The sequence below is a fragment of the Pecten maximus genome, chromosome 14, assembly GCF_902652985.1.
Source record: "Pecten maximus chromosome 14, xPecMax1.1, whole genome shotgun sequence".
NCBI lineage: Eukaryota > Metazoa > Mollusca > Bivalvia > Pectinida > Pectinidae > Pecten > Pecten maximus.
The window spans coordinates 683,492-696,773 of NC_047028.1; the positions used below are offsets into that span (position 1 = coordinate 683,492).

Here is a 13,282-nt window from a genome sequence, read left to right on the forward strand (position 1 = left end):
CTAATAGACAGTTAACTTGTACCATACCGAACACTTCTAATAGACAATTAACTTGTACCATACCGAACACTTCTAATAGACAATTAACTTGTACCATACCGAACACTTCTAATAGACAATTAACTTGTACATACCGAACACTTCTAATAGACAGTTAACTTGTACCATACCGAACACTTTTAATAAACAGTTAACTTGTTACATACCGAACACTTCTAATAGACCGTTAACTTGTACCATACCGAACACTTCTAATAGACAGTTAACTTGTACCATACCGAACACTTCTAATAGACAATTAACTTGTTACATACCGAACACTTCTAATAGACAATTAACTTGTTACATACCGAACACTTCTAATAGACAATTAACTTGTTACATACCGAACACTTCTAATAGACAATTAACTTGTTACATACCGAACACTTCTAATAGACAATTAACTTGTTCCATACCGAACACTTCTAATAGACAATTAACTTGTTACATACCGAACACTTCTAATAGACAATTAACTTGTTACATACCGAACACTTCTAATAGACAATTAACTTGTTCCATACCGAACACTTCTAATAGACAATTAACTTGTACATACCGAACACTTCTAATAGACAATTAACTTGTACCATACCGAACACTTCTAATAGACAGTTAACTTGTTACATACCGAACACTTCTAATAGACAATTAACTTGTACCATACCGAACACTTCTAATAGACAATTAACTTGTACCATACCGAACACTTCTAATAGACAATTAACTTGTACCATACCGAACACTTCTAATAGACAATTAACTTGTACCATACCGAACACTTCTAATAGACAGTTAACTTGTACCATACCGAACACTTCTAATAGACAATTAACTTGTACCATACCGAACACTTCTAATAGACAATTAACTTGTACCATACCGAACACTTCTAATAGACAATTAACTTGTACCATACCGAACACTTCTAATAGACAATTAACTTGTACCATACCGAACACTTCTAATAGACAATTAACTTGTACCATACCGAACACTTCTAATAGACAATTAACTTGTACCATACCGAACACTTCTAATAGACAATTAACTTGTACCATACCGAACACTTCTAATAGACAGTTAACTTGTACCATACCGAACACTTCTAATAGACAATTAACTTGTACCATACCGAACACTTCTAATAGACAATTAACTTGTACCATACCGAACACTTCTAATAGACAATTAACCTGTACCATACCGAACACTTCTAATAGACCGTTAACTTGTTACATACCGAACATTTCTAATAGACAATTAACTAGTACCATACCGAACACTTTTAATAGACCGTTAACTTGTTACATACTGAACATTTCTAACAACCAGATTACTTTTATCATACCGAAACATTTCTGATAGACCATGACTTATACCATACCGAACACTTTTGATAGAACATTTACTTGTGCCATACCAAACACTTTTGATAGAACATTTACTTGTACCATACCGAACACTTTTGATAGAACATTTACTTATACCATACCGAACACTTTTGATAGAACATTTACTTGTACCATATCGAACACTTCTTAAAGACCATTAACTTGTACCATACCAAATATTTCTGAATGACCGTTAACTTGAACAATACTAAACGTTTCTGATAGACCATTAACTTGTACCATACCGAACACTTCTAATAGACAGTTAGCGTGTATCATATCGTTCGCTTTGATCGTGGTGTAAAAGGATTGCGGTGTAAAAGGATTGTGGTGTAAATGGATTGTGGTGTAAAAGGAAGGAGGTGTAAAAGGATTGCGGTGTAAAAGGAAGGAGGAGTAAAAGGATTGTGGTGTAAAAGGATTGTGGTGTAAAAGGATTGCGGTGTAAAAGGATTGTGGTGTAAAAGGATTGCGGTGTAAAAGGATTGTGGTGTAAAAGGATTGCGGTGTAGAAGGAAGGCGGTGTAAAAGGATTGTGGTGTAAAAGGATTGTGGTTTACTGTACTTTAGGATGTGAACGTTCCTATCAGTCCTTCAGTAGTTATCCTAAATATACCAATATAATTGTACTCTACTATAGGTTGTGGCTATTCCTCATTATTACGGTAGCTATACCTCTACTTGAACCATGAGTTGTGGCCGTGTCTAAGTTACCGTAGTAATCCTGTATACCAATACACCTTTACTACACCATGGGTTGTGGCTGTGTCTCAGTAATGCCGTAGTAATCCTATATACCAATATAACTTTACTGTACTCTTAATCGTGGTCTTGCATCAAAATACCATAGCTAAAAACGAAGTTAAGAAAACTGTCCCAGTTTTTGGACCAGATATGTATCTGTGGTCACTTTGTATAGGCTCCACTTCATCTAGAAATACAGACAATTAACACTCCCTTGAGATAAGACTCTGTCCCTGATATGCTGGGCTTGTGAAGGATCGGTGGTTCAGTACACAGAGCTCAGTCATAGCTCATAGCCATTACTATGAGTTTATTTTCATGGCATTGATATTCTTGACCAACATGGTTAACCTACCCGTTTTTTTGTTTGTTTTTTTAAGTGTTCAGAAATTGGCTCTTACATGTAATTGTTAGTTTTACTCATATTTGATTTCTCATTTGTAATACATAATACAGGCATCACAAACACCCTTATTACTATTACTGTCAATTCTAGCATCAACATACTCGCATACACACGTACATGTATATGATAACAACCTGTCCGTCTTATTAGCCATTGATAAAATGTTTCCATACAGTCTTATACCTTTACGTAATATGACAAAGGCCGAGGACAAAAGTCATGTTCTGGAGGGTAAGATCCTCTACCCAAGTCGAAAAGGTGGCAAAATATGCAAATAAGAAAAGTGCGGAAAGCGAATTGATTGAAATGTATTGAAAATCACTATGGGAGCAAGGCCACGTGGAGTCTTTTCATTTTGCAAACGAAGCAAACACCGATATTGTTTTACCTACACGAATGTCTATTTGACTTGAAGTTTGTTTGCATTTGATATTACAGTCGAATTGAAGTTAAATTAAAAACTTAAATCAAAGTTCACCCTCACTTTCGACTTTTCAAGTGTTATACACCTTGTTGATACAGGATGAGTATGGGCTAAAAAAATGTACCTACGCCATTCGGAACACCTCGCCTCCGTCTGCCAAAAAAATGACGAGGGGCTCCGATTGACCATATACCTCATCGTCGGATACCCACAGTGTGTACGCGGTGAATCGTGCCGCGTACGTTCTCCCAATAAGACACCTCGCGCACTTCAATCAGGGCTAACACGCACGCTTATTAACCCCATTTATGATGACGCATTTGGTCACGTGATGAAATTAGGCCATTACCACTTGTTGTTGTATAAATTACTATAACATAAACAAAAAATTACCTTTTCATTTTTGTATCAAAGTGTTTTCAGAACTTAAGCATAAGTTAAGTCTAACTGCGGATACCTTTACCTATAGACAATATACACTGAACCTTAATTAAACAGAGGATTATGGATCAGGCTAATCAATCCTTGTTCAATTCAATTAATACATGTATGTCGAACAAATGCGATCTTTATAAGAACATGGTTGACAAGGTAATGTTACAATCGTATTTAATTAAATCTCTTCCAAAACAGCGAAAAATTATGATAACCAAATTACGACTCGCATCACACAATTTAGCAATCGAATCCGGAAGATACAGAAATATTGATAGACGTTTTAGATATTGTTTAAACTGTAATGTTTTAGATGTTGAAGATGAATATCATTTTCTTCTTGTATGCCAGTGCTACGCTGATATCAGGAAAAAATTTATCAAAAAGTATTTCTGGGATAAACCTTCAGTTTTGAAGGTTATTGAATTATCAAAATCAAACAATCTAAAGGAATTAAACTTGTTAGGTAAATTTATTATTGAAGCTTTCAAGCGTAGAATTGTTTAACTTAATCCGTCAATTTGTATTTTATTTCACATAGACACGGCTCTCTGACCGATCAGTAATATTTAATGTTCTCCTTCCGGACAGACCACTTTTTATGGAATCTTAACAATAAAAATGTATGGTTTAATTGTTTATGATTCTGTTATTACATGGTTCTATACCTTATGTTCTGATTATGTAGATGTATTACAGAAAATATTGAATGTAATTTTTGTACGGATAATAACTCTAAGTAACATTCGTCTATACATTTGACTTAACTAATTTTTGTCATATTTTGTGTTCTTGTAAGTCATATTAGTATAGTTACTGCATGCCCTATTTTGTATTATCGATGTTACAAATGAATTCTGTATATACTGATAGGCTGTATGGCCTAAAGTGAATAAAAAAATTGAAAATTGAACTGCGGACCCCTTTACCTATAGACAATATACACTGACCCCATTATTACGTCATTACGTTGGAGCACGATACACTGATAAGAAAGCCTCGACCAACTTCTGTCTCGTCCTGACCAGTTTGTGTTCACGATTACAATGATGAAGTCTTTAGCGTTTGTTCTCCTTGCCGTTTGCGTGATTGGTAAGTCAGATCTGATAGCGTTCCAACAAGTTAATGTACATGTCTTATGTGTTGGTATTCGTCGAGCCATTTCACTACTTTTCCGAGAGTTCATTCTTTCCGAGAATTATCTATAGCTGGAAAAAGTCGACTTCAGCTATAATCTGCAAGGATGCCGACTCGTTCAAAGCTTCTCTTACAGTTGTAGATTTTCTCAATACTAATAACCGAGCTTATAATCTTTAACATGATGATGCCGGTCTGATAAGTTTACTCAGAATTAGAAGGATTTCTGAGTACATATACAGAAAGGTGAGTGATTAAGCTGTAAAGTGTACCTAACATAACTCATATACTTCCTATATCAGTCTAATAAAGACCACGCTCAATATCATATTTACCAAAAAATCCGGATTAAGTCCTAGACCATGTTGGTGGTTACTCTATCAACGGGCACCGACCACATTTGTCTCCAGATCGCACAAGGAAATCGGATATTTTCCGGGGAAACAAACACGACTTTATAACTAGAAGTTTGACAATATCTCCCCTTATAGTAATGTTATACATTCACAGTCAATTGTGAATTGATGGCAGAAACTCTTTTGATTTCAACTAGAGGCTAACTGAATATTATTTTTCGGTATATTCAGTAAGATCACGCGCAGTTTTGAGTCGCGCGGATGAATACGATAGCGTCAATAAACAGCACAACAGCTGTGCTATTAATAGGCATAAACTTGAACAGGTTCGCCCACTTATTTGTACAGCACATGCATGTCATGGTTGACCCCGTTCTTTAGCTCAAGGTATCATCAGTTCGTTCGTGATCTTAGTCGGGATCTGCTGTTATGGCAACGGCGATGACTCAGATTGTCCCTGTATTGAAACCTGTCAGCTTCCACCAACAATCCAATACGCCCTCATCAATACAGTATGTCTATAGTAATTATCTTAATCAATTATATCAAAAATCAATAGGATTCGTTACACTCGCGTGTACCTGTGTCAGGATTAAAGTAATTATCCACATTTTCCACACACGACTTGTACTGCTGTCACCGTTGTGTCATATTCGTCAGGAGTAAACACTCTTTGTCGACCACGATGTCCTGTTTTGTTTTATATAGAATGCTTACAGAATCCATGTATTCGAACTATGTGTTTAAATTTAACTGATCAACGCGGAACGCAAGTTAAGCACTTGAAGTTGAATAGCCAACTTTCGATGCGTCTAGGCCTAGTGGGTCTAAGGTTTGAAATCGAGGCCGCATCACAACTACTCTTAATATCCTGATGCGTAATGATTACAATTGTTACAAGTTTCTTTGTTGTAATGTACTAATTCATAGAATTTATTTGATAAACGCCACATCAAATTATAAAAGAAATGACGATCGTGATTTCAGTATCCTTTCGAGAAAAACCCAAACTATAGTTCACATTCCATGGAACCGTTTTTGTCTATTTGTTAAATCCACTCTATAGTTTTGCCGGGACGTACATACATGTAAATGTATGTCCCTGGTTTTTGTTCATAAACAATATTTTATCATGATCAACTTTATAGTTCCCCACGGGTTTATCTTCATTTCATTTTATCGAATCCGCTCTAACATCTACAAATAGAACCAACGCACCTGCCCGTGCCGAGTTACATCCCCAGGGGACAAACAGAAAAACACAGGTTTGTTTATCAAATGCCAAAAAGTTTTACTGCCAATTCATGGTGGTTTTTCAAGTTTAAACATTCTTTTATTTTTGTCTGACAGACTAACTTTAATGTGATGTTTGATCACCGGTCCGCCATTCTTCAAAACAAGCCAGTCTGTGCATGTATGCATGACAATATTTACCGCGGCTGATTTACACATAGAGCTTTTCTTTGATCAAGGGGTAGTTTCCCGGTTTTAATTGAAGTGCAACTTGTTTTAATCTTATTTATTTCACAACAATCGCGAAACAAGCTACAACAACTTATATCAACCATTCTTGTTTGCCCGGATTGAAGTGGTAGTCGGTATTATCGTGGTAGGAAACAGGAGTGCCCGGAGAAAATCCACGTCGTTATGGTGTTCTCATTTACCAATAGGATTTATATACATGTACTATTAATGAACATACATTTTTTGTAATTTTGTCATAATGTATATGTTATATATAGGAAAATATAGAGGCTTTAAATGGCGGGAATTCCCGACAACATGTAACGGCAGTTTTAAGAGCCTTCGGTAATCAAACAATATTATTCAGTATAGACTCTGTGAAAATTTAAACTTCAACTGAGCAAACGTTCAAGTGTAAAATTAACAGTATAGACTGTAAATATAAGGACTGAAGTGTGTTTTACCAAAACCACCAGAAAGACACGGTCCATTCCAAATATGTTACCATACTGAACTTTATGATAAAACCATCATAAACAGTTTAGTCCTTAAAGCCACTACTTTCTGTATTTAGGCAGTGTCACCTCCAAGTCACTGGCAGCCAAATCTCTGTTGGACACCCTCCTCGGTCACCATCATGGCTGTATTGGCCAACTGGTTAACTGCTTTGCAGACCCATGTATGATGGGAACTTGTTCTGACGCGTCGGCAGTACGTTGTGTGTAAGTAAAGCTTTTACACTATGATAGTTATATAGAGCAGAATAAGCATTTATTGTTACAAACCCAAAATTGCAGGTCCAAAAAAAGGAAAATGTTTTGGAGCTATCTCGATCTGATATAGTCATACAGTACGTGTACCTTGTGCAGTTATACTGAAGTGGACGGGCGATTTAAATTGTCTCGAGTAGATCAATTAAATTTTATTATGAATTAATTGCCGTAATAACTGCTTGTATACAGACAAAGATATACCTTTCAATGAATTATAGTTTGGTTTGATTTTCGGGCTTCAGTTTACAGCTGGGCTGTTATACCAGTTTTGGCCTGGCTATAAGTACCTGTTGTAGATGACCTTAGTAGAGTGACGACTGTAAGATACTGTTAATAATAATCAATTAATTAATTATGACGTCAGAAGTTCGATTACAAATGTATCTAACGACTTTTATGACATAACCGTATTACATGGTTAATATATAGTTAATATAGAACTAGAAGTTCGAAACCCGGTCATGGCGCGAGTCATTAAATTGTCTTCCTTTGTTATATGTCTAGTTATTAGTACGATGTATCATATGTACACTGAGTTGTTGATCGCAGGTTAGATATTTGAATTTCCTGTCGTAGTTGTATTGTGTTGAAAATAATGATGTTATGTGTGTACACTCAGCATCCATGTATCCTTACCATAATAGTATACGATCCAGATACTGATACAATCTAATAGACAATTATCACTATGATGTCAGGGTATCAGGCCGACCATCACTGCGCCATTGAAGCTTTCTTTTCTTTAATAATGTGGAGGCGGCGTAGTGGTGTAAGCTGTGGTATTTCTGGCTAGTCGAATGTCTGGCTAGGCCACTAAGTGTCGTAGATCGAGTTTGAGATCCGGTCATTGAACGTATCATGAAATGGTCTTCAGTCATTCGTGTTATACTATGTGATATAAATAATTGTGATAGTAAAAGGTGCATTTACATTCATATCATAATAACCTTTTTTTCATGCAGCGCAAACTACTGTGGTGGTTGTAATGCTGATTGGTATGATCTGAACGGTAACGTTGTGTCGACCTGCTAGACAACTAGAAAATGGTGAGTATTGAGACGTTCATTTTAAATAATAAGGTGGAAAATAAGTCACTCAATCTTAACTTTTAATTGCCATTATAAAGTCAATTTGTCAAGTGTACATGCTATTTACAATGAATTGATAGTAGCACGTGAGGCCAAATTAGTCCCATGGACTCGACACATTGTACGGAGAGGTTATATATGTTCTATCCTTAATTATTAAAAACAATAATACAAAAAAAAAAAAAAAAAAATTGTAGTTGTATTTTGGATTATCGTCCGCATTCTTGTTATTACTTAATTCACAGTTTTATTTTACTTTCAGATAATGCTGCCCTACATCTGCCCCACCCACCGAATACTTCTTTACGAATAAACAGTCTTTTGCTTTTTTTGTAAAGTTTTATACTATTAAACATTGTACTCAAACAAACTGTATAATAAATGTATTGTTTCTAAAGTAGGTAACAGTTCAAAAAGGCCACACATTGGACTTGAAATTCAATACAAACACTATACTTTGTAAAGACAATAGGAAAACCGAGAACATTATATTTAAACAGGATTCAACTGAGCCAACTTTCTACTTCTACCAATTAAGAGCAGACTTCAACTGGCTGGAGCTTATGTCGAGTATGAAATGATTGTGGCAAATGGAGAGAACAGAATTGAAAGAAGAGATTGCAGTTTTGAAGGAATATACTTTGTCTGTTGCTGACATTTCCGACAGCAGTGAGTTCCAATCAGTAATTGTCCGGGGAAAATCACTCTTTCCTCACGGACGTTCTTGGTTACTCTGTCTTGACAATCTTTGGGTGGGAATACAATGTTTACTATGGTATATTTTATATACCATGGCCTTTTGCACATCTTTTCTGTGATCAGCAAGGCTGTGCCATTTGAGATGGCCTAACATGTTACCAACGCTTGAGGTGTTGCGATGTTTGTTTGTGACATATCGTGCAGCCCTGCGCTGCACCATCTCTATTGTCGGTGTCTTTTTAAGATGAGTGTTCCAAACTAGGCAAGGAACTTAAATGCCTTTTCTTTGATGTCAGAAGATATTTTTAGGTTACGCATGAGAAAGGTCAAGAGAGAAAGCTCAAGAGAGAAAGCTCAAGAGGGTAAATCTGCTTTTCTAGTGATGTTATTGACATGGAGTGCCTATTCATATCTGAGCTGATGGTAACGTTCAGGCATTTAGTTTAGGACATATGTCTTAAAGTTCGTGTCCGCGAGGCTAATATCGTTGATATCTGGTGTTTCTATTTCTAGTTATAGACAGGATATGACATTTGCCAGGATGGAACTCTATCTTCCAATTTCTGCCCCATTGACCGAGTTTGATGAGGTCCCTTTAAAGAGATTGTTCATCTTGCTCTTCTGTAACTGCGAGATACATAATGGTGTCATATACAAAGAGCCTTATAGATGATTGGATACCTCTCGGAGGTCGTTTATGTAGTAAAGGAAAAAGTTCGGTCCGTAGACCGAGCCCTAGGGAACCCCGGATCTTACTGGAACAGTGTTGGATGTTCCCTCTTCGACCAAAACTGATCGAGTCCTGTTTCTTAGGAAGTTTCAATTCAATCCATCTGTTAACTTTGCCCCCCGCCCCAAATGCCATAGTTCTTAAGTTTGTTGATTGAAAATTGAAGGCTGACCTTATCAAATTTCCTACTGAAGTCCATAACAAGAACATGGAGTTCCATATTAAATCATGATATTATGTCATCAATGAACTCAATTAATTAGCTCACACAAGATCTGGAATGTCTGAAGCCATGCAACATGTGGAAAAGGAACTGATACGTACAAAATGTATCAGCATGCTTCATGATGTTACCGCCAGTAATATGCCCAAGCTGCTTCCAACAGATATATGTGAGGGATATGAGACGGTAATTTTCAGGATGGTATTTAGGGACTTTTCTTATACACTGGGGCAATATCGGCTCTCCTCCAGTCAGATAGGATGTGACCGGTATCAAGGTATCGTTGGAAGATGAGACAATGATTGGTGAAATTTCAGCAGCTAACTCATTGAGGATTTCAGGTTGGGTGATATCTGGTCAAGCAGTTTTGTTGGGGTCTATATTTAAGAGAAGCGGTTCAATACCCTTAACTGTTATCTGGAAGTTAGATATTGCAGAGTAATTGCCATATTTTGGATAGCCTTGGTCTAGAGTGTGTACACTAGTTTCATCAGAGGTGGAAAAGGCCGATTGGAATTAGTATGTTTGCTTTATCAAAATGTTTGGTAAACAGTTTGCCTTCTTGTCTGAGGGAGCCACTTCATTGTAATCGGGTTTTTGGTGCTTAATGTAGGTCCAGAATATTTTCATACAATTAAATTTATTAGTCTCAACTTTTAGATAGGCAATGTCTTCTATATAATTCCAATACTTTTGCCTCAATAACTTTCGGATTTGATAATTAAACGGTTTTGTCTTTTGCCTTGATATCTTAGTTACCAGTCTTTTTAGATTTCTTAGAAAGATGGTTTCTTTTCTTCCTTTCAGAGGTAACCAAGGGTTTACCATCACTCTTTTTACATGAAGCTATGTTATGGGGAATATGCATACTAGTACCAATGATATCATGCATGCATGCTTTGAATTATAACCAGAGTTCTTCATTACTTCATTCATAGGTCAATTCCGATTTTATAGATTCCCAGTTTGCTTTAGTGTATAAATGTGCCTTGCTGGGTTTTTGCATAATTCTTCGGGGGACATGACAGAGTTCGAGGAATATGGCATCGTGATCTGATATGCCTCGGATAAGCTAAAGTCTGAGTATTTTGTTTGGAGTGATGGTGATAATAAGATTAAGTGTGTTATTATTGCGAGCGTGAGTATATACTATTGTATATTCGGTCATCTTTCACAGTATTGGTGTCATTAGTAAACGGGTATTTTACAGCGATTTACATAGTGATAGCTATTTATAGCTGATAGTTTGCGTGATAGCCCAATGCCAGTACACGGGTAGCTGTGTTCATAACAGTGTTGTTTTGCAAGTGGTGGCTCGTACATTGTTTTCATATCGGATGAAAATGAATGCCGAAATAGTTCATATAGCTCCCCCGCACAGGTGATGAACCTGAGAACATCATAGCCGAGATTGAGGCTCTTATGGTGTTGATTAAGCACCCGAAATCCTCCTCGGACATGTTCCCTAATTCAGACGGTTCTCTGACCTCACCGCAGTAAATGTAGTTTGGATTGGGATTGTGCGGGGCAGATTCCCGTCATGATAAAGGCTCCAAATGAGCTCAATGTTTTCAGTGAGTTTCTGTTGTAAAGAGGCACCGGAGGGGATCCGTGTCATATTGAAGCCCCCGAAGGAGATCCCTGTTTTAAGAAGAGGACTTTTGTTGTATAGTGACATCGGAGAGGGGCTTCGCATGTGATGATGCCCCGGAGGACACATGTGTTTGGAGGCCCAGGTTGGGGTTTTATGTGGGGAAGAAACCCTGGATATGGATGTCAGTGCTAGAGAGGTTCTGGCTTTGGGAACCAGTTGTGAGGAGGCCCTGGATTGGGGTCCCTGTTCTAAGAAAGCACTAGATTTGGGTTCAAGTTGCAAGGAGGTCATGGAGGGTATTGCATCTATGTTGTGAGAGACAATGGGGGCAAGTTCTTTCTGTGGAGGTCCATTTAATAGCTGTCAACACGTTGATTAAAGCCGCCCTTATCAGGGGTAGGAGCCTACGTCACATGCATGGACTCGGTACACGTCTCGGCGGCCCGTTTCGGAGTAAGTGTTTGCATATTACTGTTGTTCCCGTTCAATGTGTATATCGACACATACACACCGAAAAGGATTACTCGATCGCAACAAATAGCGGACGTAGTTCCTTTACTAGGCAAAACAACTGAAAAGCAAGTTTAAAATCATACGTGGATATAGAGAACACACTCGACGATAAGTGGGGATCGGGAACTGATTATCCCTACATGTACTCCAAAGATGCTGCCGCTGGGGTTGATGTAAATCCTATGTTGTTTGGTTCGTGGCCCTTGTTCCATTACCGCATGCCTTCAGGAATATATATGGGCATGATGCTAATTGATAAAAGTGACGAACTGCCAGGAACAAGTTGTTTAGATGAACAATTCGAAGGAAGGAATAACTTCTATACGTTTTGATGTTGTAGGTATTAGGTCTCGCTACAGCAGTTGTGGCTTTAAGCGTTGCCTATTGATCCGTGTCGTGAATTGGACCCTCCAGGCAAATGACAAGGGTATATTTTGGCTTTTGCAGTATCATGAGTGTGTCATTCCTGAACGTCTTGATACGGTTACCAACGACGTATTTAGTACAGTAATAAGTCAGACCGGCCGGATGATGAGAAAGTCAATGGGTACCCCATAAGGATTGGCTTTAGAACCTGGTGCTGTCATGCGTGTGGTGTCCGTCTGTCGGTTTATTATGACTCAACATTAGAGAGAACATTCATTGAATGATGGAGAAAGTTGTCTCGCAGTCGTTATTGACCATGACTCATGGCCAGACAGCAAATGCATGCCCTCAGTCAGAGTTTGGCTTCATACCGAAGGTCGCTTCTATGCAGCGCCCTCTTGCGTAGATCAGAGTAGCTGTGTTGCGCCGAGGTTGCTCCTACTTCATAGGCTGTCATGCAGTATGTCGGCTGGCGTGCTTGGGGCTCCGCCAGCAATCCCGAACCGGAAGGACCGTGTGTCATTGTCGGTTCCTTTTGAAGTCGAGTGTTCTTTGCCTGGTGCCGCTGTTTGCTATGATGATGAGGAGGGATCGCTGATGATGCATCGGATGGAGAGCAAAGTTTCCTCTTCTGAATGAAGGTCGGTGTCCTGACGGTCGTTCTCGTATAGACCGGGACTGGTGTCGACTTCACAGGTGGCTATGTTGCGTTGTGCCCTTTTCCCCATCCGGGGTGAGTGCGCCGTCAGAGGGAAATCGTTTCGTTGTGGCTGACCCTATGTATTTTTGGGACGGTTGAGCGTTTCCCTCGCCATACCCTACCTCAGGTCTTGTTATTAGTTGGATGGCTGTCCTGCCTGTTTCCCATGCTGTGCGGATACATGTACATAGTTA

The 13,282-nt window shown here is 38.2% G+C and overlaps 1 long non-coding RNA gene across 1 annotated transcript; it reads left to right on the forward strand.

Moving 5' to 3' along the window:
* Nucleotides 1–4,423: 4,423 nt before the first annotated feature.
* Nucleotides 4,424–8,633, forward strand: LOC117341674. Its single transcript, XR_004535696.1, has 4 exons — nt 4,424–4,537; nt 6,977–7,124; nt 8,138–8,221; nt 8,526–8,633. It is a non-coding gene; the product is annotated as an uncharacterized LOC117341674 (long non-coding RNA).
* The last annotated feature ends 4,649 nt before the right edge of the window (nt 8,634–13,282 follow it).